The 27,630-nt window shown below is 41.7% G+C and overlaps 1 protein-coding gene across 2 annotated transcripts in view; it reads right to left on the bottom strand.

The window, feature by feature from the left end:
* NDST2 (N-deacetylase and N-sulfotransferase 2) overlaps nucleotides 1-27,630 on the bottom strand; it is a 160,699-nt gene that overhangs the window by 107,105 nt on the left and 25,964 nt on the right. Inside the window, exon 2 of one of the 2 annotated variants that reach the window (XM_088475540.1) lies at nucleotides 26,632-26,728. The exons of the other annotated variant lie outside the window; for it this stretch is intronic. The gene's annotated coding sequence lies outside the window, so the exon portion shown is untranslated. The remainder of the gene's footprint in view (nucleotides 1-26,631; nucleotides 26,729-27,630) is intronic. 2 annotated transcript variants of the gene reach the window in all.

The raw sequence follows: 27,630 nt of genomic DNA on the forward strand, positions 1-27,630 counted from the left end.
ATGAAGACTGCTGATATGGCCGGAAGATTGCACTCCGCCCAAACCAGGATCTGGGACACCTCCACGAGAGCCGCCCGACTTCGGGGTCCTCCTTGCCGATTTTTGTAGGCCACGGTGGTAGCGTTGTCCGACTGGACCTGCACTGGGTGACTTTGGATTACCCGATGTGCCTGCTGGAGAGCATTGAAAACTGCTCGGAGTTCCAAGATGTTTATTGGAAGCTCTGTTTCCGCCCGAGTCCACCTGCCCAGGAACAAGTGTGGATCCGTGAATGCACCCCAGCCCCGAAGACTGGCGTCCGTTGTCAACAGGACCCAATTCGCCACCCAGAACGGACGACCCTTGTTGAGATGGGTCGTCTGCAACCACCAGGTTAGAGACAGGCGAACCTCCGGAGTGAGCACCATTGTCTGTGATTTTAGAGTCTGAGGCAGTCCATTCCATTTGGACAGGATCAACTGCTGCAGAGGTCTGGAGTGAAACTGGGCATATTCCACTATGTCGAATACTGAGACCATGGAGCCCAGTAACCTCTTCACCGTGTAGAGACACACGGCGACGCTGCAGACAACTGCGCACCCTCGACTGCAAGACCGAGATCTTTTCCCCCGTCACAAAGATCCTTTGCTGTCCGGAGTCCAATAAGGCTCCGAGGTGCAGAATCCTCTGGGATGGGATCAGGGTGGACTTCTGCCAGTTTATCAACCAGCCGTGCCGTTGCAGTACCGCAATGGTCAGGTCCAAATGACGTAGAAGGAGCTCTGGAGATCCTGCCACCAACAGAAGGTCGTCCAAGTACGGTAACATGCGGACTCCCTGCAGCCGCAGAGAAGCCGCCATAACCGCCATCACACGTGGTGCTGTCGCCAGCCCAAAAGGTAACGCCCGGAACTGAAAGTGGTCATTGCGGATTGCAAACCTGAGAAACTGTTGATGGCGTAAAAGAATAGGGACATGCAGGTCCAACGACACCATGTAATCCCCAGGTTCCAGTGCCAGAATGATGGACCGTAGGGTCTCCATCCGAAACCTCGGCACCCGCAAAGACCTGTTGAGTGCTTTGAGGTTGAGGATCGGACGAAACGACCCATTGGGTTTCTGCACCAAAAAGAGATTGGAATAGAAACCCTGGCCCCCTCTGGGAGAATGGAACAGGCACTATAACTCCAGCCTGGAGCATAGTGTGCAAGACTTTCTGCAGTTCCACTGCTTTGTTCCGGTCTGATGGAAGACCCGTGGTGAAGAATCGGGACGGGGGCCTATGCCGAAAGGAGAGGGCATACCCGTGAGAAACCACCTCGTGAACCCAAGTGTCTGTCGTGGTAACCGACCAACACTGGGCGAACTGCAGCAGGCGGCCTCCCACTTTGGGATCCCCCAAAGGGAGGCCCGGACCGTCAGGCCGCAGGCTTGTCATCCGGCTTAGGGGCCGGACATCTGGTACTCCAGGCCTGTTTCCGGGGCTTGGCCGATTTTTTGGGGCCAGCCTGTCTGGGAAAGGACTGAGTCTTAGGCCTACCCTGTGCCCAGTAAGGCCGAAAGGACGACCTACCAGAAATGGAAGGGATGGCAGCAGACGGAAGACATGCCGACTTGGCTGCCGCCAGTGTGGCTACGATTTTGTCCAGATCCAGACCAAATAGGACTTCTCCATTAAACGGCAAAGCTTCCAAGCCCTTCTTGGAATCAGCGTCCGCCTTCCAAGATCGCAACCATAAGGTGCGTCGAGCAGCTACAGCAGCCCAAGAAATCCGAGACGCCAGGGTACTGACATCCAAGGCCGCTTCATTGATATAAGTGGCCGAATCCCGGATATTGTCTATCAACTCGGTCTGTTCAGCCAAACAGTCGGAATCGAGAGTTGGCCTCCAAAGTATCAGCCCAGCGCTCCATAGCTCTGGCTACAACAAATAGCCGGCCTAGCTGCCCCCCCCCCCCCGCAAGGGAATAAACGGCCTTACGGTCCGTAGCATCCTTCAAGGAAGACATGGAGGGCATGGGCAACGTAGCACTACGGACCAGGCGTGTCACATGAGAATCCACCTGTGGAGGTGACTCCCACTTAGAAAAATAATTATCCGCAAACGGATAAGCCACCGCCAAGCGCCTCTGAGGCTGATACCATTTGCCAGGCTGTTTCCACGCCTCCTCTAAATGGTCCACTAACTGACACGAAAGAGGAAACACTGTGGCGTCACCCTTAATATCCTTAAAAAAGGCATGTTTAGACTTGGACACCGGAGGATTTCATCCTCAATCACTAAAACTGTGCGGACTGCCCGAATAAGTCCAGGAATATATACCTTGGACCTAGCGTCTGCCTCTTTAGTAAGGAGAGGTCCCTGGTCAGAAAGATCTAGAATCTCCCCATCAGACGTCACGTTGTCATCCTCATAAGGAGCAGACAGAGACGCCACCGGCCGCAACACAGACTCCCCTTGTAACGCGTCCGACAAGTGCTGTACAGAACTTGTCAGCGAATTAACCCACGCAGGCTCCTGAGAGACTTGGGGAGGGGTATTAGGGAGACTGTGGGGTACCATCAATTGTCTCGGGAAAACCTGCATGGGTGACGACACCACTAACTGCTGTGACAATCCCATCTGTGAGAGCGCAGGCTGCGGAGCTAACTGGCCCACCAGGGTTGTAAGTGCTTAACGGAGGAGAGGTATGCCGGGGGACCCAGACCGCGATGCCACCTTTCCAGGCTTCCAGCAGTGCTCACCATGCGTTCAGAGAAGACGGCCGCCGAGGAGCATAGAGGAGGCCGGCCTGGGGGAGGAGCGCTGCCACAGGGCCAGTCGGCATGTGTAGAGAGGGCTGTGTGCAGCGGGGGAGGCGCCGGCTGTGAGACAGGGAAGGCGCGCTCCCCTGGCATGCATTTAACCCCTGGGACGCCGCAGCGCTACCGCTCAGCCGCGGTCCAGCTGTCCCAAGGGGGTAGTGGAAGCGCAGGTTAGTACCTGGCTCCACGCTGCAGCCAGTCCCCAGGGAGCCCCCTGCCTGGGGACTGTGGACCATGTTCAGCAGGGTCCCACCGCGGGGCCCCGCTGCTTACCTTGCTGTCCCCCTTAGATCCGGCCATGGTCCCAAAACATCTGGGGTCACCGCTAGCTGTGACCCCAGACGCTTACCAGCATCCCCGGATCGGTACCGGCGTTCTGGTACCGGCGGGGGTGTAGGGAAGACAGCATGGACGTCAGCACTGACTGTCCATGCTGTACTTCCAGATGTGCAGCCACAGCTGCATTGTTGAAAGCTTCAGGGGCTCTTCTAAGCTCCCCTCTAACTGGTGGGGCTTAGAAGACTCCGGCCGGGCACCAAACTAAACTGGGATGCCTTGGCTCGGGGGTGGGGTATAGGAGGGGGACCCTAGTGCATCCTGGGAGGCTGAAAGCTTTAACTCTATGGTGCCCGATGCCTGACGTCATCACCTATACCCCAAGGTATCCTGTGGATACCCTATGGACCCTGAAGTAGAAATGGGTCTTATTTGCTTCACTAATGCGACAATAGTACAATGCACAAGTACCCTGAATACGGTCGCTGGCATTTCCTGTAGCTCCTGTGCACGACTTATTCGCTGACCTAGCTAAAGAGGCAAAAAGAGAGAGGTCTGAAACTAGTGACCACAGGAATCGCTACCTGTGGCGGAGCGCCTAAGTCACGCCATGTGTCTCAAACCATATGGCGCACAAACGCTAAGGTGTATGAGGACACATCTGTGGTAAGGGGCCTTAAGTTTACAAAGCTGCCACATTGTTACAATGTAAAAAAACAAACGCAATCATTATCCATAGCATTTGTAGAGAAGAAAAGCAAAGTGAGAGCTCAGATATTTCAATTAGGTTTGATACAAGTCATCTGAAATTTTCAGCAGCGACTGTAGAGCATGCTTATCTTTTTTTTTTTTTTTTTTTTAAACAGAAAAGGTAAAATATGCAAAATGAGACATTTTCCTTAATATTTAAAATGCAATAATTAATGTTGTTATTTTCCTTATCAATTCAGATCATTTTTAGAACATAGATACAAAACTACAACACAAAACAAGTCAGTTATTTATTGTCAAAGTCTATAGGGGCGATTCAATTCTTTTCATCTAATTAATGAGCGCCCAAATGGAGCAATTCGGCTTCTCCTTCGTTTCGGGCACGAATAGCCGTGGGTGGACACATTTCTGCTCGGACCCTCCTGAGGTGGCGAGCAAAAATGTGAGAGAAGTCCGTGGTTTTGGCGTACTAACCAGGACTTTAGATGGGTTTAGCAGTTTTACGAGGCTAAACCCAGTCTAATTGGGCGCATCATGCTCGTTAAGGCACGGGCACCCAAAACAACTGAATATCGCACCCCAATATCCCGTCACTTTACAGATCGTGTGCAATAAAACAATTGAATCACCCTCTGTAAGCTTTAGTTACTCGAAATCTATTTCCCATTCTTGCTGGTGAAAAGCGTACTGCATTTCATAGGTAGAACCAGACCACACATTACAATTTTGGCTTGCTTCAAATAATTTTTCAAGTAGGCAATCTTCACTTATGCAATGACGACTACTAGATCAAATGTGTAGGGCCCATGTTGGTATCAATAAGTCAACAACACATTATACTGCACCTTATCAGGGTGCATATTCGTGCTGTTCATTACATATGTGCTCAAATGTTAGAAATTCCCATCAGAGACTACATTTTGGTTTTATCCGACCATATTTCATCCACAAAACATCTATTTATACACACAATCCAATAGTGCAATGTAAACAAAAGCGTCATCAGGCATAGCCCATACTCCACACCAACAGAAAAGTAAGCAAATATGAGGGAGGGGAGGATTGTTTACAGTAGTGAATTACATTTCATATCAGCTGACTCTCAAGGTGCATAAGGGCAGAGAAGAATAGAACAGACAACAGAGAACATTATTTGGACATACACAATAATTTTCAAGCAAGAAAAACAAAATTTTATACTATTTAACAAAATATTATGGAAAAAAAATAAATAGAATGTCCAACTTTTTCATTTATGCTGGGCATACACTGCCAGATAAAATGTCTGTCAGACCGACAGACATTTTATCTTGCTGCCTGCCAGCCGCAGATGTCGCCGGCATACACTGAGAGAGAAATCTCACAGTGTATAGCCCGACATCCGCCTCCGGGGGAGGAGACATTTCCCTAAGGAACACAGGAAATGTCTGTCTGTCGGCTGCGCTGGGCATACACTGCCCGATGCGGCCGACAGTTTCCCGGGTAAATATCGCATCGGACGGGCATGCTGGACAATCCAGCATGCCCGACCGAGCAATATTTAACCCTCGGTCGCCCGCACACACGCTACAATTATCGCGGCGATCCGCCGATATCGGGTGGATCGTCCCGATAATTGCAGCGTGTATGGCCAGCATAAATCCAAAATAAAGTTTTATAGACCATTGTTATTAGTATATTACAGTAGAAAACTAGCAATTAACAGCAACCCCTGCAGCACTAGAGGTTAGCCCTTTCATACCCTTGCCAATTGTCTCATCAGAAGCAACTTTTGTTTACCAAATTAAACATAGTTTTCTTGGGAATATATGTCCTTTGTAAAATGAAAATAGGCAAAATGTGGGGAGATTTAGCTTTTTATACCCTTCACTGTTGGTGCAAAAACAAACATACTTCTGGTGGGTATTTAAGATACTAGAGGTTCATTTGCTTTACATATATAGGGCTCGATTCAATTCAACGTGAATTGAATAGCGCTGGCAGGGAGCTCCCAGAGCTATTCAATTCAGCGCACTGTTAACCCCGAGCAGATATCCAACAAAACTCCTGGCGCGATGCTGTTTCCTGCCCTTAGCGCAGTGGAAACAGCATCGCGCCAGGCAGTTTAGTCGGGGAATGCCGGTTCCCGCGACTAAACACCATGTTTAAGGCGCGAGAACAGAATTCTCTGTCAAAACAGCGCTCTGAATTTAATAGCTCCGAGAGCTCCCTCTTGGCGTTATTGCAATTCGCATTGAATTAACCTTGTAGCCTGTCAGGGGGCATTTTCTTGTTCTATATAGTTTGCCAAAAAAAATATTAGTTATTGTCTAGTTATGAGGGCATTGTCATCCCCTCAATAAAATGTTCAATAACAATATATTCAAAACAAGTATGTAATGAATTCTGCTTTCCTATGCTCTTCGTTTAGGCTCTTATAGTTGAACAAATGTATGGTAACTAACACCAAAAATATACTGCATTGAGCGTATAAATACATAAAACTGCTGACTAAAATGGGTGCATCTGCTTGTACTTGCCACTTCCGTCCAAAAAGTGACACTAGAACAACATTGTCCCTTGTTACTCAACAAGAGCCATATAGGAAATAATAATAATAATAATAAAAACACACTACTGGAAACCTGATGTACGTAGGACACATTGAAATAACATTTCTCATAGCTTCAGTTCTGACTCACTGAAAATTATAGCACTTAATATATAAACGGTTATTCTTTTTTGCATGCAAGGACATTTGGGTGATCTTTAAAAAGACCTGTCATCGGGCCCAGGAATGTTCTTCTGAGTTTGACAACCAGAGACTCACCTTCTTATCAAATTGCATTATGCTATAGTATATCAATATATACTACACAGCTATCCTGTCTTTGGTGCTGGAGAAACATTTCTGGAAGAGAGCATGAAGTGCCGATTAAAATGTTCTACATTGGGCTATATATTACAGCATTTTGTATTTATCATGGGACCTGGAAATACAGCGGGGAAAAAAAAAACAAAAAAACTAGCAGCATACATTGAGAGGGAGGAGACACATCCATTCTGCTATAATGATTGGTGTATTATAGTTTGTCATTTGTACATTGCTAAAGCTGTATTTATTGCGCTGTACTAAACATTTGCAGTGGCACACAAAATAAACTATTGTACAGCAATATGACAGTACAAAATACTGCATCTGGGTAACCTTTCTATTATAGAAAAATATAAACAGTGCAAAAATCGGGGAAATAGGAGCTTTGGGGGCATATCAGATTAGCAGTGTGGTAGCCAATTGTCGGCTCGAACTTATTAAATCAGGTCCTGTATCCCTCACGCGCTAAGCCCGGGTGGGTGCACTTCTCCTCAGCCTCAGGAGCTGTGAGGAAAAGTCTGCATTAAATTGCACCTTCTATGATTTAACACTCTGGGAAACCCATAGATGACACATTTTACATGGAATCTATGGGTTACTGCATGTTGCGCTAGGGTTTACCATGCAGGAAAAATGCAGAATTGAATAGCTCCTTGGGGCTTAACCCCACACCAATTTGATATGCCCCTTGCAATGCTTTAAGGGATGTGGGAAGTATTTATTGTTTATTTATACATCATAAATTTATGCAGCGCTGTAGAGAGAATGTGTGTCATTCATAGGGTTCCCTGTCCCATGGAGCTTACAGTCTAAGGCCCTCATTCAGAGCCGCTCGCTAGCGGCAGTACGCTCGTTCCGAGCAATGTTCGCACATCTGCGCATGCGTACGTTTTTTAGTATGCATGCGCGAACCAGTCAGTGCGGCCGAAAATCGTTTGTACGCTATATAGCGAGTGCCTGCTATTTTGAGTGACAGAATGAGGCGTATGTGGGTGGTAACAGGGGAAGGTGCTTGAAAACGGGGGAGTGGATTTCGAACGCAGGCGTGCTTAAAGTTCAAAACGGGCGTTTTAAGGGAGTGCATAATTAATACAGCAGCGTCATTGACCACGTCACTTGGTTTTTTTTCACTCAGAACTGCTCGCAAAATAGCGGTTGAAAAAACCAACCACAAGAATAGCGAGCAGTTCATACGCTGTACGATGTACTCGATTAATCTAATAAATAGCGGACATGACGTATGGTGCGAGCGGCCAGGGGGCATTTTTAACAAATAAACGAGCGTATGTTTTGCTCGCTCGTTCAGACTTAGAGGTGTGAACAGACTGCAATTTGCGAATGGATAATTTGAATAGCCACCCCTTGTTTTTGAACGAACGACCGCAAATAGCGAACGGCTCTGAATCAGGCCCTAAATTCCTTAACATACAAGCGCTCAAACACATACAAACTAGGTGACTAGAATTAATTTTGGCAAGTGCTGCTTATGAATGAAGTGAGAGAAACAAACTGAGTTTCAGGAAAGTGAAAGTAAAATGTAGAATTGTATGTACATTAAAAGGGAACAGATTGTTCTATCTGTCTAGCAAACCTAAAAACATTGTCTGGAATACCTAACTATATCAGCGCAACATGAAACTGGGGAATTCGTAGGTGAGATTTTGCCTGGGTGTCATTAACATTCAAATAAACTATTTACAAGGGCAACATAAAAACTTTAATTAAATGTTGTTTTTATGAAAACACAGAATGAATGTAAGCTCTCAAGAGCATGGGGAACCCCACTCCCCACCCACTTCCTTATCCAGCTTTTACCCAGTCTCCTGCTGTTCAGAGTTGCTGTATCGTACCTCCTTCATGTCCTCAGGTGTGTCTACACCAAACAATGGCAGCTTTGCTACCCAGGTTATATTTTTATTATCATCATCACCATCATCCTTTATTTTTTGGGGCCACAAGGGTTCTGCAGATCCTTACAAATGAGCAAAGCAAGAAAACAGTGACTTACAGTACAGAACAATGCAGGACAAAGACATGGTTTTAAAATTTCTGCATCCGCGATCATAACACTCAAATAAGCAGGGTGGCAGCAACAAAGGTTAGTTGCCGTTAGTTGCCGTTGTAGGGATTATATGATCGTGTAACAGCCATGGCCAAAAGTTGAGTGTGACACAAGTATTGGTTTTTACAAAGTTTGCTGCTTCAGTGTTTTTAGACCTTTTTGTCAGATGTTACTATGGTATACTGCAGTAAAATTACAAGCATTTCATAAGTGTCAAAGGCTTTTATTGACAATTCCATTAAGTTTATGCAAAGTCAATATTTGCAGTGTTGACCCTTCTTTTTCAAGACCTATGCAATTCGCCCTGGCCTGCTGTCAATCAAAATCTGGGCCACGTACTGACTGATGGCCGCCCATTCTTTCCTAATCCCCGAGCAAGGTGCTCCATCATGCTGGAAAAGGCATTGTTCGTCACCAAACTCTTGTTGGATGGTTGGGAGAAGTTGCTCTTGGAGGATGTTTTGGTACCATTCTTTATTCATGGCTGTGTTCTTTGGCAAAATTGTGAGAGTGAGCCCACTCCCTTGGTTGAGAAGCAACTCCACAGGACTTTTTTCCAGATGCCCCAAACAATCTGAAAGGGGTACCATCAGAGAAAATAAGTTTACCCCAGTCCTCGGCAGTCCAATCCCTGTACCTTTTGCAGAATAACAGTTTGTCCCTGATGTTTTTCCTGGAGAGAAGACAATGATTTCAAGCTCCACCATCCTTTTAAAGCTTCCAGGCTGTTATTCTAAAGGCCCCCATACATCAGAGATTGATTGCAAATTGCACGATTGCTGCAATCGATTGTGTATAAAAATCTTTCCCTTTTTCAAATGATTGTGGAAATTCTGCAATCGATTGAAAAAGGGAAAGTTTTTTTTATACACAATCGATTGCAAATTGCACGATTGCTGCAATCAATCTCTGATGTATGGGGGTCTTAACTCAATCAGCATGACAGTGTGATCTCCAGCTTTGTCCTTGTCAACACTCTCACCTGCGTTAACGACAGAATCACTGACTAGTGAGCTGGTACTTTTGTGACAGGGCTGAAATGCAGTGAAAATAATATTTTTGGCATTAAGTTCATTGTCATGGCAAAGAGGGACTTTGCAATTAATTGCAATTCATCTGATCACTCTTCATGACATTCTGGAGTATATGGAAATTGCCATCATAAAAACTGAAGCAGCAGACTGAAAACCAGTACTTGTGTCATGCTCAAAACTTTTGACCATGGCTGTAAGTCAGGAAAAAGAGAAACACATGAGGAAAGAGGGCCCTGCTCATGAGAGCTTACAATCTAAAGGGGATGGGCAGGCAGACAGGGGAGACAGAGCTGAGGCAGGTAGGGTGTAAGGGAGTGTGAAGGGAGATTACATCTGATGTTAACGGGAGAGCATCTTTGTGAATTGCCTTGCAATGCTACTTGTGTTATATTACCCTTGTTTTAGTTCTGTCACTCATGCTTATGTTAAACCGCTGAGCAATATGGTGCTGCATAATTTTGTAGTGCCCTATAAACATTAATAAAATCTTATGCCCATATTTTAATGAACTATTTGCATGTCATAGTCTGTTCACGGTTTCTCTTTCTAAATTATTTCATTGGATTAGAAAAAATAAATGAAATAGAAACCTGCACTAAGAAACCTTACATTTAAAACCATGTTAATTATTGCAGTTTACTATAGATTATTTGAGCATTAGATTTCTTAGTGCTTATAGTGTGCACCTGCTCCTCCCCCCTTCTTTCTTGCTGTAGAACTACAGGTCTCAGCATGGTAGCACCTATTATCATGTTTTATATTAGGATGTGCAGCCCAGCCCCTCCTTGAAATAGAAACCTGTCCAGACTTTATCCCACAATATCTGTTTTAGTGACAAAGTGAAAGTATAATATCCAGCAGTAAAGTCTGAATAACTAGAAACAATAAAAGAATTATTCCACGCCTGTGGTCTCTTTCTTAATTCAAAGCCTGGCCCTCTTCAATTGTCTATGCTTACCATTAGCCGTCAACCTTGACAAATGTGTTTGAATATTTTAATAGGAAGCGATACATCAATGTCAGCCATCTCCACTTTGGCCACATGCATTAACAGTAATGGGAGTACAGAGCATATACAATCCATATGGATAGCGCCTTTGGGAAGGTCTTCTTAACTTTGAACATGTATAAATTGAACCCCATCAATGTGAACGGTTTGGCTTTCCTCAACACCAAATTCCACGTAATGGGGTTATACTTAAATTCACTCAAAGTGAAGATGGACAATCACACTACAGTCAGATCATTTTTAAATGAATTTTTTAAATCATATTGGTCAGTAACAATCAATTTCAATCAAATGCATTTGGTCTATAATCTGTACATTTGTGGCAGGCAGTATTCTTCCAAAAACATCACACTGAAGGTGGTCAGAAGTGTACAGTAACATAAAACCTGTCAGTTTCTGGTGGGAATCTTTTTGTGTGAGTGAGGATGCAAACGGTGTTTACAAATGTACGGTGGCACGAGAAGACAACACCTGGGAGGAAATATATACGGAGAATGCAGACCAGCTTTCCAGCTAAGGCCGACTTTCCGCCTCCTTCGCCTGTTTTAGAGGCTAAAACTTATCGTGCGCGTCCCCGCTTTTTGCCCTATTCAATTTCAAACCACGCGAAAACGGAAAGCGGCAAATGCAGAAAGAAGTGGGAAAATCAGTCTGTACCCTCAAAATAGATGCACTAACATAGGGAAACAATGTCGATATGTACTAATAGACCTAATAAAAGTGTTTGGGTTACTTAAGTTGTGTAAATTGCTTCTTATTAGCGTTTTTGTAAAAGTGGTGAAGAATGGCATAAAGCATTTTTTGTTGAAAATAAGTAGCCCAGTCAAATTTGGGGTACTTGAAAATGGGTGCTAGCATATTTAAAATGTTTCTAAAGTGAACTTTTAAAAAATTACAAAACTGCAGCTGCTACATGCACCTGCAATCCCAAAAACACCTGACCCATCCTTGCAGACCCCCAAGAAGTCTATTTTCCTAGTTTTTATGCATTTCCCCCCCACTTTTTACTTTATTGCCAAAAAAATGAAAGTACTTTTTTGGGGGTGTTCTTAGGGGTTTATTTTATTTAAAATTTTTTGCTAGTTTTGTCCTTTGGGGGTGTGTGCCAAGGGTTCTGGGTCGTTTCCCCACAATAAAGATTTTTCACTTTTTTTCACCTGCTATTTATAGGCGAATCTTTTTCGCCTATTACACTGCATTGAGTTTCCATTTGGGTGAATTCCGGCCGGAATTGAATTTGGAGATAAGTTCTGACCAAGCGAAAAGCGGAAATAGGCAAAACTTTTTGGCTGATTGCGGCTTTTCGCCTCTAACTGAATACGGCCCAAAGGAGGAGATTCAATTCTCTGTGCCACCATGATGTGTGGCTGCGTGCGTTTTAGTAGAGAGTAAAATCTCAATATCGTTAATTAGCAAATGGGTTGGAAGGGAAAATTTACAAAGTTAACAAAAAAGTGCCTATTCCAAAATATTTTGGCAGTCTCAGTATTTGTATTGAGAGTTTTTTATACGTCTAAGTTATATACATCTACCTACACATATATGCATACACACATGCATATCCAGAAATGTTGGGTTTGCACACTTACAAATTACTCTCACTACTCAATTGGCTAGGAGGCTGTTGGAGATTGGAAAAACAGATTAGCACATGCAGCCATTTTTAGCATTCACCTATAATGCTCAGGTAATACAAATACTGTGTTGGACATCATTTTTGTACTATATCATTCACAATCTGAATATCTGACAAAGCAGATTAAGGGTGGTTACACGTCAGACGATATGACGTTCGATCCTGCAGATTGCAGTGACATATCGTACACATCGGGGTCGTCCCATCTGCTATACTGCACGGCTGATGGGAAGACCCGGCGGTCGACAGGATACAGCTGAACGCGGCCATGAACGATATAGCGCACGATTGTGCACTATATCGGTTAGTGTGTGCGGCCTACTGACAGTACATCCTGTCGGTCAAAATACACATAGTTCTGATGTGTACCCGGCCTGAACGTTATTGGATTAGCAATTACTGGCCAATCAAATATCAAGCGTCTGTCTGCAAAATAGTAATCTGGATTGATAAACCTGTCAAATTTGGCTCACTAAACATGGGGCTGAATTAGTCACCGATCTGGACGTTTAATAACTAGGATACTAAAACTGGTTTCATTATGTTAGTGGCTAACATAACTGTAGATGATCATTTACCACAAATCTTGAAAATTGAGTGCGCAGAGTCCACTAATCTCCAGGGAAGCTTCATTGCCTGTTCCAAGATGGCCACCGACCTAAGTGCTGCACTCATGCTTTGCTCCATGACCAGAGTGTGTATAACAGTGAGTACAGCTGTACACTGTGTAACACCAATAAATCACTAGACTGGTTAAATAACTGCTGTTTTTAGTTGTAAGGCATCCACTAGTGTGTACAGAAACTCTGCTATATTCTCAAGTCTGTACACACATTTCCAACAACAGAATTCTCGAAAGCCAAACATGGCAGTGTTAAAACCCTTACAACAAGAGATTGTGTGATCAAATATACAAATAATTGGAAAATGAAACAGTGAGGGAGGAGACAAGGACCTTTGTGGAAATCATTTCCCAACAATCAAGAATAAATGCCCTTTGAGAAAACTGAATAGTTGATTATGTATTTTAAGCTTGCAGTTTATCTTTATTTAGTTTCTCTATTCTTTTATCTTTCTAGTGTTGATTTACATGGATCCAATTACAGATCACGCAAGCAATTAAAATCTGAGGTTATTTTTTCTCTTGTTGATTTCTTTTGTGTATTCACATTTGCATTACTTGTAGCACAAGTGAATAGATGAATGCTTCTGCAGCCCTACCAATTAGCTGTACACAGGACATTTTCTCAGACTTTGGGTATCAGGATAATCCCACACATATGAAATGTGCTCTTTCGCGAATCCTGACTAAACCAGAGTCCTGTAAAGCTGCCATATTTCAACTGTATAATGCATAAAAACTTGCAGAGATCTTGTGTAGGCTCAAACAGGTGACACAGATAATCACAACCACTCTTCAGATGAACCGGTTCTCAACAGCAAACACAACTCAGCACAAGGCAAGGAATGAATGCTAACGGATATGGCAGAAAAACAGTTCCCCTTCAATGGCGTACACATTGTCAACACATGGGGGACTGCAGACAACCACCCATTGAAAATCTCACTCTGTGGCAGCAGCAGATTAAGAGGAGGAAGGAGGAGGAAGTGGGGCTGGAATGTAATCAACTTTTCGGGCTGAAGATTCATTAGGATTGCATGGTTTGGAAAACTGGGATACTTCAAGAATTCATGGAGTTGACAAGTTGTGATAGCATTCTGTGCATAACGCCTTTAACTCAAAACTCATGTCAAACAGTAATGAAAAGTAAAAAGAATCAGTGTCTGCAAAAACATCAAAATGTAATGTGCTGTAATATTTACTGCCTTAATATGTGAAAATTGAACAGCATTTACTAGTGTTTTATACTACTAAATATTCAAACCATAATCATGATAATGTGGTAAGGTTCTATTTGCAGATGGATTATCATTTTTGATCAACACAAATTTTAATGTTCATTTATAATAATCTATTTATGTATTACATTAATTAGTTGGTATAAATCAAAACATGATAAAGTCCATAATTTCGTCTTTGCTAAATCTCTGTTGTGGAGGCTTTTAAGGATGCTGAGTCTGCATTCGGGGGTCTATTTCATTAGGAGATAAAGTGAACAGAGGTAAGGTACCAGCCAATCTGCTCCTAACTGCCATGGCACAGGCTGCATTTGAAAAATGACAGTTAGGAGCTAATTGGCTGGTACCTTGCCTACGTCAGTGAAGGAGCCCAACCTCCTATCTCTGAACATGCCGAACCTGACAAGCGTCGTCAGGTTTACGGGCATGTTCAGTAGACAGTCGGGGTCGGCATGGACATACAAAAACAAAAATCTGAGCTGTCACTATATATGTCAATGAGATCAATAAGGAATAAAGTAAATAAAAAATATTTTAATTAAACAAGATAAAATAGTTAACACACATTAATACATACAATAAACACAGTTATACAAACAAGATGATTTTCCTTGCAGATAAAAGTGACAATGTCACAAAAAAAAGCAATATTGATACACAAGTTGCATAAAAAGGGTGTATCTTTGTGGTAGTGAAAGTGATTCACCGTTATTGTAGACCAGGTGATAGAATGTTTCCACAAATATAGATGGAAAAGCAACTGTAAGCACAATAAATGTTTAATCCTGATAGTGCTGCTTGTTATGCTACAGTCACACTCCTGTGATATGGCTCAAATATTCACTTCCTATTTAGGAATAAACAGTGACCCGTTTGGTATACTCAGTCTCAGACTGTCTACCACGCATATGATACAATCCTGAAAAAAAATCATGTATGGATGATCGTTATCAGTATAGGATAGACTTGGATGTAGCTCTCATGTTCAAATTCAAGTTGATTTGAGAAGTAAACAATGATCACTAATATAAATACACCGTACACAGCCTCTATACAAGTGGAGTATAGACCGAGTCACTGCAAAATGATTGCTTTAATGAACATCACGGCATGAGAAACCGTGGTATTTGATAGTACTCACAGTCCGTGGAACCAGCAGGCTTGGGCCCCCCCCTATCTGGTAGAAATATTCTTACCACCGGTTCCTGATTAAAAAAATGAATGTGCGCACATCCAGATCGAGTACTGCCAATTAAACCTCCTGGTTTTGGTCGGATTGTTCACCAAGTCGGTTAATGGATAGGCAAAGGGGCCTAGTAGTATGGTTGCTAATTTGGAGCAGTATAATTGAACGGTTATTATATAAATTCAGAAGTAGGAGACAATCTAGCTATTTTATAAATCAGAATTGATCAATATGGCCAAAACTGGTGATCCAGATTTATTTACATGTAATTTATAAATAATTTTAGGTTAAAATCTTTATTTCTTTGAGTATTCGACAAAGGAATTAGATCGGCCTTCACAATGAAGACTAAGTATTCGTGGAGTTAGGGATTGTTCAACTATAACTAGCATGCTCTTATTGGTTAATTTATTGATCATACCTTATTTAAGTGCCTGAGGATGTTGTTCTAACAAAATGTCAGTCACATATGCTGGATTTTAAGCATTTTGGCTCTTCCTTGGAATTGTGATCACTGCTTAGAGGTGGCATGCTAGAACGTCCTATTCTCTAAGGACTCACTTCTATCAGATAAGCTATTACAATATGTTGTTTTAATGTATGCATTTTTTATCCGTGTAATATTTTCAAATAAACTGGAAACCCTACACCAGGGGTATTCAACGTGCGGTCCTCCAGCTGTTGTGTAACTAGACATCCCAGCATGCCCTGCCACAGCTTTAGCATGTCCTAATAGTAAAAAATATAGTTGCAGGGCATGCTGGGATGTGTAGTTCCACAGCAGCTGGAGGGCTACATGTTGAATACCCCTGCCCTACACCATTGTGGAATATTGGCCTGTTTTCTATGTGTGGGTATATTGTAGATATACAAGAGCCTCACTGATGTCACAGATTCTGCATTGGTGATTACAATTTGAAGCAGAAATTTGGGGGAGCCTTAAGGTTCAGATAAGCAAATTTGAATACTATTTTCAAGTACGCAAGTTTCAGGTCCAGTGTGCCTCTGCTTGCGCCAAGCGTCTTTGTCGGAAAAAATCTTAGTCGCAATGCGATGCGACTAATATGCACCAAGAGACTGCATTGATTAATGTGATATACGACTGACAAAAGCACTGGTAAGGTCATACACGAGAGATATATTTGTCCCAGGTTCCTGACCTATATGGATTAAAAACCCCAGGAAAATATCTTTGATTACAAAACAGACTTGATGGTATTTGGGGTTTAGTAAAAGTTAGATAAGGGGTTCCTGGGGTTATGGAGAGTGAGGATGGGCTCCATCCATTAGGCCCAATTCGGGTCTTCAGCCTGAGAACAGGCTTACTAGCACTTGCACCTGTTTGAGGGTGAAAAAAGTGTGTCACTACGTGGGGAAAGAGGCAGCAGGCCTGTGGAGGGATATTGTGATTTATGGCGGTGCGTGCTGCTGCACTGTATCACTTCATATACAGATCCAGACTCCGTCGCACACAAAATATACAAGTATCGCTCAGGCTGGGTATGTAATGCTTACAGCATGAAAACATTTTTATCATTCAATAAAGTTAATATCTGTAATTCTAGGCAACAGATTCTATAGCCAACATGGCACAGTCACCACCAGGTTTGGTCAGTACATATACCAAACTACAACCTTTTAAAAAACATGCCTATACAGGTTGAGTCTCCCATATCCAATATTTTGGAATAATTGCATACCATAATGAATTATCTTGGGAATAGGACCCAAATAAAGACACAGAATGCATTAGCGCGTTATATACAGCAGGGCTCGACAAATCCCGGGGGCCAGGTCGCAATGGCTACCAGATTGTGCTGCCTGGCTACTAGATTTTGCAGTGAGGGAGGAAGCAGATCCTCATCAGCTCTGGCGGAGATTCATGCCTATAGTATTACGGGGTTCATATCATGCACAGGAGGGCATGTGCTGAGTGTCGCCTGCGGTGACTGCTGTGCCTCTGGCCGTCCCGGCCTGCACTGACTACTCCTCTCCATCCTGGCCTGCTCTGACCCCCGCTGTCTGTCCCAGTCTAGGTTGATCCCCCTGTACATCCCGGCTGTCTACTGTCTCTCATCTCCGGCTGCATAGAGCTCTCCGGTAGTAGGGTCTACGCGTGGCCAGGGATTGTGGAGTGGCTGCAGAGGTTTGAACACAAGCAGAGGGGGGTTTTGTTGTACTTTCTGGCACAATTATTTTATGTGAAATGTGGTCCGTTATTAATGGAGGGGGTGGAGCAGGGGAGCTATGCAGAGCAGTGAGGAGGCCTCCATTTTACAGTATCCATTCAACTCTGACCATTTTGTGGACTAGTATAGTGTGTATAACAGTTGCATAAAACACAGAACTGTGCTTCTCACTCACTCCTGTAATTTTTGGGGGGGGCGGTGGTCTGGCTCCTACACTGACATTCTGGCTCCTAGATTTTAGAAAAATTTGTCAAGCCCCAGAATACACCTTATACATACAGCCTGCAGGTAATGTTATACAATATATTCAATAATTTTTGTGGTTCAAACAAAGTTTGTTTACAGAAATGAAATTCATTTATGTTTCATGTACTCTTTATACACACAGCCTGAAGGTAATTTTATACATATTTTTAATAATTTGTGCCTTAGACAAAGTTTGTGTACATTGAACCATCAAATTTCAAAAGGTTTCATTATCTCAGTCATGCCAAAAAAATTCCGTATTTCGGAATATTTGGATATGGGAGACTCAGCCTGTATTAAAGTATTATAACAAGGTACTGATTCCTGTGTCCCTATACCTCTTTCGGCAAACACCGACAGAATTGACAAATAATTGTAAACTTTTGAAATAAAATACAAAGGTATCTTATAAATATTTGTTGTTCTAATTTAATTAAGCACGACTGGCGCTGTGTATCAAGGTTATTTCTGTTTCTCATAAATAAATATATATATATATATATATATATATATCTCAAACACACACAGAAATTAAGGTTCAGCTATAGGTCCCTTGCTTTTCTCATTCAAAACCACATCTTTTTGCGAACTTTTCAGCTCTTTTGGATCATCATCTGTACGAGGATGATACTCAAAGCTACATATCCTCCCGATTTGTCACTATTTACATTGGTCCGAGTTACTGAATGTATTTCTGCCATTTCATAGTGAATGTCATTTCGAGAGAATAATATTTATTTTCTCTATCTGAGAGAAAAATAGTGGACCGGCACTCAACCCAATGACACAGCAGCATGCCCAGGTGCCCCTCCAAGTAAAACTCGTGTATAGCAGACAATGACGGATGGCACTCCAGGTCTCCATACTCAAAAAAGTAACGACAAGCTACAGTAGTAAAGTCAACGTTTCAGAGTTCAACCCTCTTTTATCAAGACTGTCTTGATAAAAGAGCGTTAAGCTCTGAAACATTGACTTTACTACTGTAGCTTGTCGTTACTTTTTTGAGTATGGAGACCTGAAGTGCCATCCGTCATTGTCTGAGATGATAGATAGATAGATATATGAGAGAGATATAGATAGATAGATAGATATCTATATCTCTCTCATATACAGTCAGGTCCATAAATATTGGGACATTGACAGAATTTTCATATTTTGGCCTCTATTCACCACCACAATGGCTTTGAAATGAAACAAACAAGATGTGCTTTAACTGCAGACTTTCAGATTTAATTACGGTGTAGGAATTACAACACTTTGTATATGTGCCTCCCACTTTTTAAGGGGCCAAAAGTAATGGGACTATCAACTCAAAAGCTATTTCATGGACAGGTGTGGGCTATTCCCTCGTTATTTCATTATCAATTAAGCAGGTGAAAGGTCTGGAGTTGATTCTAGGTGTGACATTTGCATTTGGAATCAGTTGCTGTCGACTCTCAATATGAGATCCAAAGTGCTGTCACCATCAGTGAAGCCAGCCATCAGTGAAACAAACCCATCAGAGAGATAGCAAAAACATTAGGTGTGGCCAAATCAACTGTTTGGAACATTATTAAAAAGAAAGAACGCACCGGAGAGCTCAGCAACACCAAAAGACCCGGAAGACCACGGAAACCAACTGTGGTGGATGACAGAAAAATTATTTCCCTGGTGAAGAAAAACCCCTTCACAACAGTTGGCCAAATCAAGAACACTCTCCAGGAGGTAGGTGTATATGTGTCAAAGTCAACAATCAAGAGAAGACTTCACAAGAGTGAATATAGAGGGTTCACCACAAGATGTAAACCATTGGTGAGCCTCAAAAACAGGAAGACCAGATTAGAGTTTGCCAAACAACATATAAAAAAGCTATTACAGTTCTGGAACAACATCCTATGGACAGATGAGACAAAGATCAACTTGTACCAGAGTGATGGGAAGAGAAGAGTATGGAGAAGGAAAGGAACTGCTCATGATCCAAAACATACCATCTCATCAGTGAAGCATGGTGGTGGTAGTGTCATGGCGTGGGAATGTATGGCTGCCAATGGAACTGGTTCCCTTGTATTTATTGATGATGTGACTACTGACAAAAGCAGCAGAATGAATTCTGAAGTGTTTCGGGCAATATTATATGCTCATATTCAGTCAAATGCTTCAGAACTCATTGGACGGCGCTTCACAGTGCAATCCCCTGACATCGATTGAGCATGCATTTCACTTGATGAAGACAAAACTGATGGGAAAATGCCCCAAGAACAAGCAGGAACTAAAGACATTTGCAGTAGAGGCCTGGCAGAGCATCACCAGGGATGAAACCCAGCATCTGGTGATGTCATGTGTTCCGGACTTCAGGCTGTAATTGCCTGCAAAGGATTTGCAACAAAGTATTAAAAAGTGAGTGTTAGATTTAGGATTGTTTAGTTTGTCCCATTACTTTTGGCCCCTTAAAAAGTGGGAGGCACATATAGAAATGTTGTAATTCCTACACCGTTCACCTGATTTGGATGTAATTACCCTCAAATTAAATCTGAAAGTCTGCAGTTAAAGCACATCTTGTTTGTTTCATTTCAAAGCCATTGTGGTGGTGAATAGAGGCCAAAATATGAAAATTCTGTCAATGTCCCAATATTTATGGAGCTGACTGTATCTATCTATATCTCCATACGCATATACATACACACACCAAAACAAATATAATATTTCAAATTAAAAAGTCACTTGTCAGAGTAAAAGTCTTTTTCTGCTAGAAATGGTATAACATATATAATCTTTTAACTTGCCTGTCAACGTAAAATATGGCCTAAGCAACCAAAGGCTAGCTGGCACGCCTGACTCCATTTCATGGGCAGAAAGCACAGCAATAACATCACAGGTCTTTATAATCAGAGCATGTGTAATTTATTTTTTCACGAGTTGCTTATCAGCAATGCAAAAAGGGAATAGCAAACCAAACTCCTGCATTATGCACACAAACTGAGATTTAGAGCCTTGTAGCTTCAAATCAATGCCATTACCAAGAGATTAAGTACTTGTCCCAGAGAGATGCATTTCAGGATAATACTGTGCTTTTATAAGCTCTTGAGATGTCAAATATGACTTTTTACAGCATTGCGGACATTCTGGTGAATGATTTCGGCATGTAAATATTCCATGCTGCATGATGCAACAATCTGGAGTCTATTGCACAGTAAATGTTCCCTGTTCTGTCATTGTAATAAGCCTATATAGTGCAGCAATATAGATAATGTGCATTATGCATTCAAAAGATGAGGGGGGAGCCAAAGATTAAATTCCACTTGCTTTTTATATGTTAAACTACTTGAATTTCTTTTAGGTTTTTTTTTAGCTAGGAAAAAGCAGCCGAATACAAATGTTATAATAATTGCAAAGATTTCTCTTTGACAACACTCATTACTTCACTTTAAAAACAATAAACTATGTTGAAATTGAATTAAACATTTATTTTTGTGTTTGTATTCCTATTTCATACACATGACCAGGAGCACAAAAGATGACCTCTGTCACTGCACGATTTCACAAACCAGATAGCGTGAGCCAGGAAAAAGCAGGTTAGTGAGAGGCTTTAAATCCAAATGTGCATAGGTGGAACAAAAGATGAGATGAGTTCCCCTGAAGCACATGCCTATCCTTTGTTGGTAATGGAACACTACAGCACAGTGTATACATCACTGCAGGAATCTCAGAAACAGGAGAGAGTGGGGAGGGGGGTTGTGGAGCAGAAAAATGCAACCAAATATCCCTTCAAGGAACATTTTCCATTAAAAGACGGTTCCAGATTTGCAATGAAACTTCCAATACAGTGCTAGGAACCCAGCATGAGGACATTATGTCTTCATCTTGGCTCTCTGTAAAGCAAATTTTATTAGGGGGCCCGCAGGGTTACTGAAATAAGGAGGTGTCCCATGCTTCTCCCGTTCTTAAACCTCCCCCCTCCATACCTCTTCCAAACACATGAAAAGAAGAATCCCGCCCATCAACTCATGTCTAGACTCATCTACATGTGTCAAGTGAGACTGCTCTTTCTGTTGGAGTTCTGCAGGCAAGTTACGTGTGCTTGCTGGATATCTACCAGATGAAAGTTGTCACAGTAACAAAAAACACACACAGCTTTTGGGTTGAAAAACTCTTTTTCCTACACAAAACACTCAGTTTTGCCTTTAAAAATAAAAAATAAATAAAAAAAATAAAAATAAATAAATTGCAGCTTTTTGCTGGGAACAAATCGCAGTAATACAACACTAAATATTATATAACCAGTACCTATACCGGGCTACTTACAGATTTCATATGAAACCAGCTAGTGCCCATACAATAAGTAGTACCTTCTTTTAGATCAAAGATTTAGACACTTGAGCAAAAAAAAAAAAATAGAAGACATTATTCTAGGTTCCAAAAGTTATAATTGGCCAAAGAGAGTAGAAAATAAAAGCCTCTGCATACATTTCAAATACCCTAACAAGTAGATCAACAAATGTCGATTTCTGAAGAATAATAAAATTAGGGCAGTATAGTTGGCGCAGTGGTTAGCACTCGTAGTGTTTAAGCTGGATACACACCTAAAAGATACATCTGCAGATCGACTGATATCTACAGATGATGGTTGTTCATACACACTGAACCACCATCATCTGTCATCTGTCCACGTTGCGCCCCTCCCCCCGCGGCCTCTGCTGCAGGTGTACGGGCGGGCAGCTGACCACCCGTACACACAGCACGATGAGCAGATATATCTGCCATCAGCTGTGCAGCACAGCCGACACGATATGTCTGTGAATGACATCATTCACAGACATATCGCTGGTACACACTGCTGACGCACACATGATATAATAGCCATCCAATTGATCGGCCAATATATCTGCCAGTGTGTACCCAGCAAGATTGTATAGATTGTAAGATCCACTGGGGTAGGTACGGATTTGAATGACTATATATTCTCTGGAAAGTGCAGCGGAATATGCATGCGATATATAAATAACAGTAAATATAGATGCTCCTCATTTAACAACCAAGTTCTGTACCTACGACTAGGTGACTAAACGAGGAGCTGCATATACGTAATACAGGTAATCGTTTTTACCTATTCTGAATAAAGAAAATCTCTAATGGAAACTCAAACTGTTCAGTACAATTAAAGTTATAAAAAAAAAAAAAAAAAAAAGACATTCAGAGTAACATTTTAGGCATTGTACTATGGGTTCTAGCTGGTTGTAAGTCAGAGCGGTTGTTAAATAGGTCGGTTGTTAAGTGAGGAGCATCTGTAATAAACAATAGGATGCTCAGTAAGTGTCTGTTCACGATTGCATTTGTCAGATATGAACCATGAAAGCAACATCTATTACCCAATGTTATCCTGACCTAGCTGTGCAGCTCTGATAAAAAGCAAAGTATTACTTTCACACTCCATTGCAGACAGTGAAGTGCTCTCATCCCCCCCACCCCACCCCCTGTAATGCTCCACCTTCGATTTAGATTTATGTCAAATAGTATGTCTACTCACACTTTAAAGAGACACTTCCACAAAGGAAAGGACACCCAACATTCTAGGCATGATTAGACATTACTGGGGCACACAGCAAACCCGAATCTGCGCCAGGTTTTACTACTAAAATTCTGCACCACCCCAAACCAATACCACACACTACGCACGGCGGTTTTTTTTTTTTTGCGCAGCTGGGGTTAAAAGCACCAAGTGTTAAATGCACAAAGTGTGATTACATAACAGTTAATCAAACAGTTACCCTGCATGAATATTGACTAAAAATTTGTTTATTTAATTTCATCCCTTAGGTATGTGACTCATCCTTATTGCACCTATATTCTGCATAGAAACTCATGCTTGCAATCGTGTGTGGATTTAAATGTATGCGACTCTCATCCTGCTTATTGCACCTATATTCTGCATAGAACCTCATGTTTGCAATCGTGTGTGGATTTAAATGTATGTGACTGTCTCTCTTGCATAGATTTGTTTTTTTTTTTGTTTTGTTTTTTTCCTGTATAGTCTGTATTGGTCAGTGAAGCATAGTTTATGGTATATATCTGGCCTGGTTTTTGCTCCAACTCAGAGCAAGTTATCTCCTTTGATCAGCAGACCAATTGAGTCAGTTGTAGCCTGTCTTAATCAAGGGATACCACTCCTTATATTCAGTCTAGGGGCAGCTGGGGCTGTTTGCAGCTGAGGTTAAATGCACCAAGTGTGATTACATAACAGTTAATCAAACAGTTGAACAAACATTGACCAACATCTAAGGTAATTTCAGATTAAGAAACTGATTGCTTTAAAATTTGTCTAAAAATAACAAACCTAAAACTCACTATGTACTATACATTTCTTTTTTATCAACTCCCTCCTTTGTATTTTATATAAGGATATAACATCCCTAAGTCTCCCTGCTTCTCACCTCTCTGGGCACACTGCCGCCCTATTGAGTCACTCACCTCCTCTAAAAACTAATGCGCTTTCTTTTCATCAAAAATTGACTATTACAGCCTCATTGTGTCACTATAAAAAACTTTTACACACCTACAACTATATCTACTTCTCCATCCTTCTGCTTTTATTAGCTGGTTACATATCACCAAATCCAGGCCCCACACACGGACAGCGGATATACTATGGAATAAATATCCTGCAAACCTCACATGTCTTCCATCAACCTCCAAATCAATAAATGTGCCTTATAGAATTCACACTTCATCACAACTTATTATTTTACATCTGAACATCTCTTTACAATAACTACTTTCACCAATTTCTACATTTACCTGAGACTGCTGGTTCACACGTTAACCAAACTCTCTAAATAGCCCTTCATGAAGTGGCTTCAGCTACTCGTCAGACTTCACGTAAACTGATATAACAGCCATGGCTTTCCACAGACACCTACAAAAAATGCCTCTTAAAGTAGAATGTCAGTGGCGTAAATCTTAATTCAAATGACTTCCACACATACTGTAAAATAGGAATCCAGCCATCTGTCACCCTAACCCTCTGTCCCATGCTCACTGTCTACCCCGTGTCACCCCTGTCTGTTTGCCCATCCCCTCTTGAATGTAAGCTCTCTCGAGCAGGACCCTCTATCCTCTTGTGCTTATCCTTTCTTTACTTATACTATCTGCTCTATACTCAAAAGCACCTAACCCGTGACTTTTGCCATCCTGCTTCTGTTGCAGCTGTGTTTATACACCATGTACTTGTCTTGTAGTTTCCTAAACTGTATGACACTGTTTTCTTGTTCTGCTCAACTGTTTATGTACTATGTTTGTGCACTATGTTTATGTACTATGTAAGGCGCTGCGGAACCCTTGTGGCGCCACATAAAGGATAATAATATACCAAATTCCAAAAGCACCTACATGAAAATATAAATACAGAACCGATCTAATGGTGCCCACACATATACCGATCTGCACACGATCCCACGATGTGTGCGATTTCCCCTGAACTCTCCCCCGGCAGCTCCTACACACGATTTGGAGTAAAAAGCAGTAAGATCTATCGTGCATCTTAATTTATTTATTTTTTTCCCCAGTGCATTTTGTCCCAGATTGTCAGATCTGCCCTACTGCACGGCAGATCTGACGATGCGATGTGCGACCAGCGGGGACGCGCATCGCATCGTGATCGTGAGCGGGGACTCACGATTTTCTCACGATTTGGCCATATTTTACACGATCTGTCGTCACGATTCGTCGGAATCGGCCAGATCGTGTAAAATGTCGCTATGTGTGTGGGCACCTTAAGACCAGAACGTAATTTATATAAATACAAATAAGGAAACAAATCCAGGCCTCTATTAATAGAGCAAGAGGAGAAATTTTTTTTTTTTTTTAACAGTACACAATGTTTCATACTCTCTCCTTTCTAGAATATGGGTCAGATGCTCGTGTTCATTGAGTTCTTTTCCAACCACTGTATTATTTCTTCTAGTTTATAACTTACACCCACCAGCGGCTCTCACTTCATCCCAATCCAAAGGTAATTCCCCTTATGTGACATTATCCAGAGGTGACCATCAATAAGGAGGGTGTGAGAGGTGGATTGGGAGGGGGGCGGAGTCTTGAAGAGGTTTGCACTTACCATAACAAGGTCAGACTGTGTGTGCATTATGCTGAATACAGTAACATTTTCATTATGTAGTTATATCTGTGTTATAGGAAGAATGTAGGAATTTTGCATTGAGCAAGAAAGACAAAATAGGATCTAGAACTATCCAAATCACCCCATTTTATACACAGACCTATCATTAAAGCACACAAGCTATGCATTATGCACTAATGATGTCAATTAACTTTGCAACATGTGGTACATTACAGAACAATGAGAAAGAATAATAATAACAATAATAATAATAATAATAATAATAATAATAAATAGCATTCTAATTGCTCCGGTCTAAAAACACAAAACACAGTTGGTTAGTGACCACAAGAATGTGCGCCCATTATTGACCTCACTATTACAGCTCTATGGAATCTTGCAAGAAAAGGACCAATCTGCATCACATACTAGCTGCTATGACCAGCTTATAAAAGAAAAATGTAACACAATGATCTGGCTGACCAATCCATTGATAAATGTGATCATTTAGGTACGAGCCTCTTTGACAGTCAAGGACCGATTACTGCACAGCTTTGCGTCTACCAGGCAGACGCACAAAAATAGCAGTGGGCCGAGTTAGTGGCACACTGACTATTTGACATAGTGGTTCCAGAGTGGTGGGACTTGCCATACAGTCACTACCGGATTTCATCAACATCTTAGGTTTTCTCATTACCTTATCCTCCATAGTGACATTTAGTGATCAGAGCTGCCAAAACAATTGCCACCAAAATCAGGATTTTCGTCACTATCTTGATGGGTATCAGCCAGAGCTGAAAAGAAAAACAAATAAAATTAAGTTTATAAACAGGCAGGACACTATCGGTAAAATGATTGTGAAACCTATGAACAAAGTTTGTGAATTGGTCAATGAGATCAAATGTTTGTAAGGAAAGATAGCACAATATATCGTAGGTGCCAAACATAACAACATAAATCAAGAAGTTAATGGCAAGTTAAATACATTGCTGTGTCTGCTCAACATATACAACAGACTGTAAAGCACCTGAATAAAGAGAAATATAACTCGTAGGGGTAAATTTACTAAAGTGAGATTTTTTAGAAGTGAAGATGTTGCCCATAGCAACCAATCAGAATCTATTATCTTTTAGAAGGTGATAGTTAAATGTTAAGTAGAATCTGATAGATCGCTATGGGCAACAGCTCCACTCCTAAAAACTCACTTTAGTAAATTTACCCCCTAGTATCTGTAAGCAAAAGGCAGTAATATCCCACTCTCCATAAAAGGTAATAAATGACAGTCTTTCCCATAGCATTATCTATGACTGTTATGGCCAATATTTATGACTGAACTGCATGCAATCCTAAAACTCCCTCACAAACCATAATGCCAGGATTCCCTGTTTGAGAGGATTTGAGGTAAAAGTGATCAAGTCTTTACATACATTGACATTGTGAAATCTGTTCTGATGATCGATTGTTCAATTCCAGTTCAAATCTCTTTTGCCTTCAGTTTTCTATTACATTTCTCTACTATTCTATTAACTAATAGATATTTATATCATGTAGATGGAATAAGATTAGAAGACATAATACACAATTGAGATTATATGTATCTCACATTATAGTGTTTATTAGGAAAAATGTATTACAAGAAAGAACATACCAACTACTATAAATGGCTACAAGTGACCTTTGCCCTGGTACTTTTATG

This window comes from Taudactylus pleione, unplaced genomic scaffold, assembly GCF_031769625.1.
Source record: "Taudactylus pleione unplaced genomic scaffold, aTauple2 ptg000016l, whole genome shotgun sequence".
NCBI classification, from domain to species: Eukaryota; Metazoa; Chordata; class Amphibia; order Anura; family Myobatrachidae; genus Taudactylus; species Taudactylus pleione.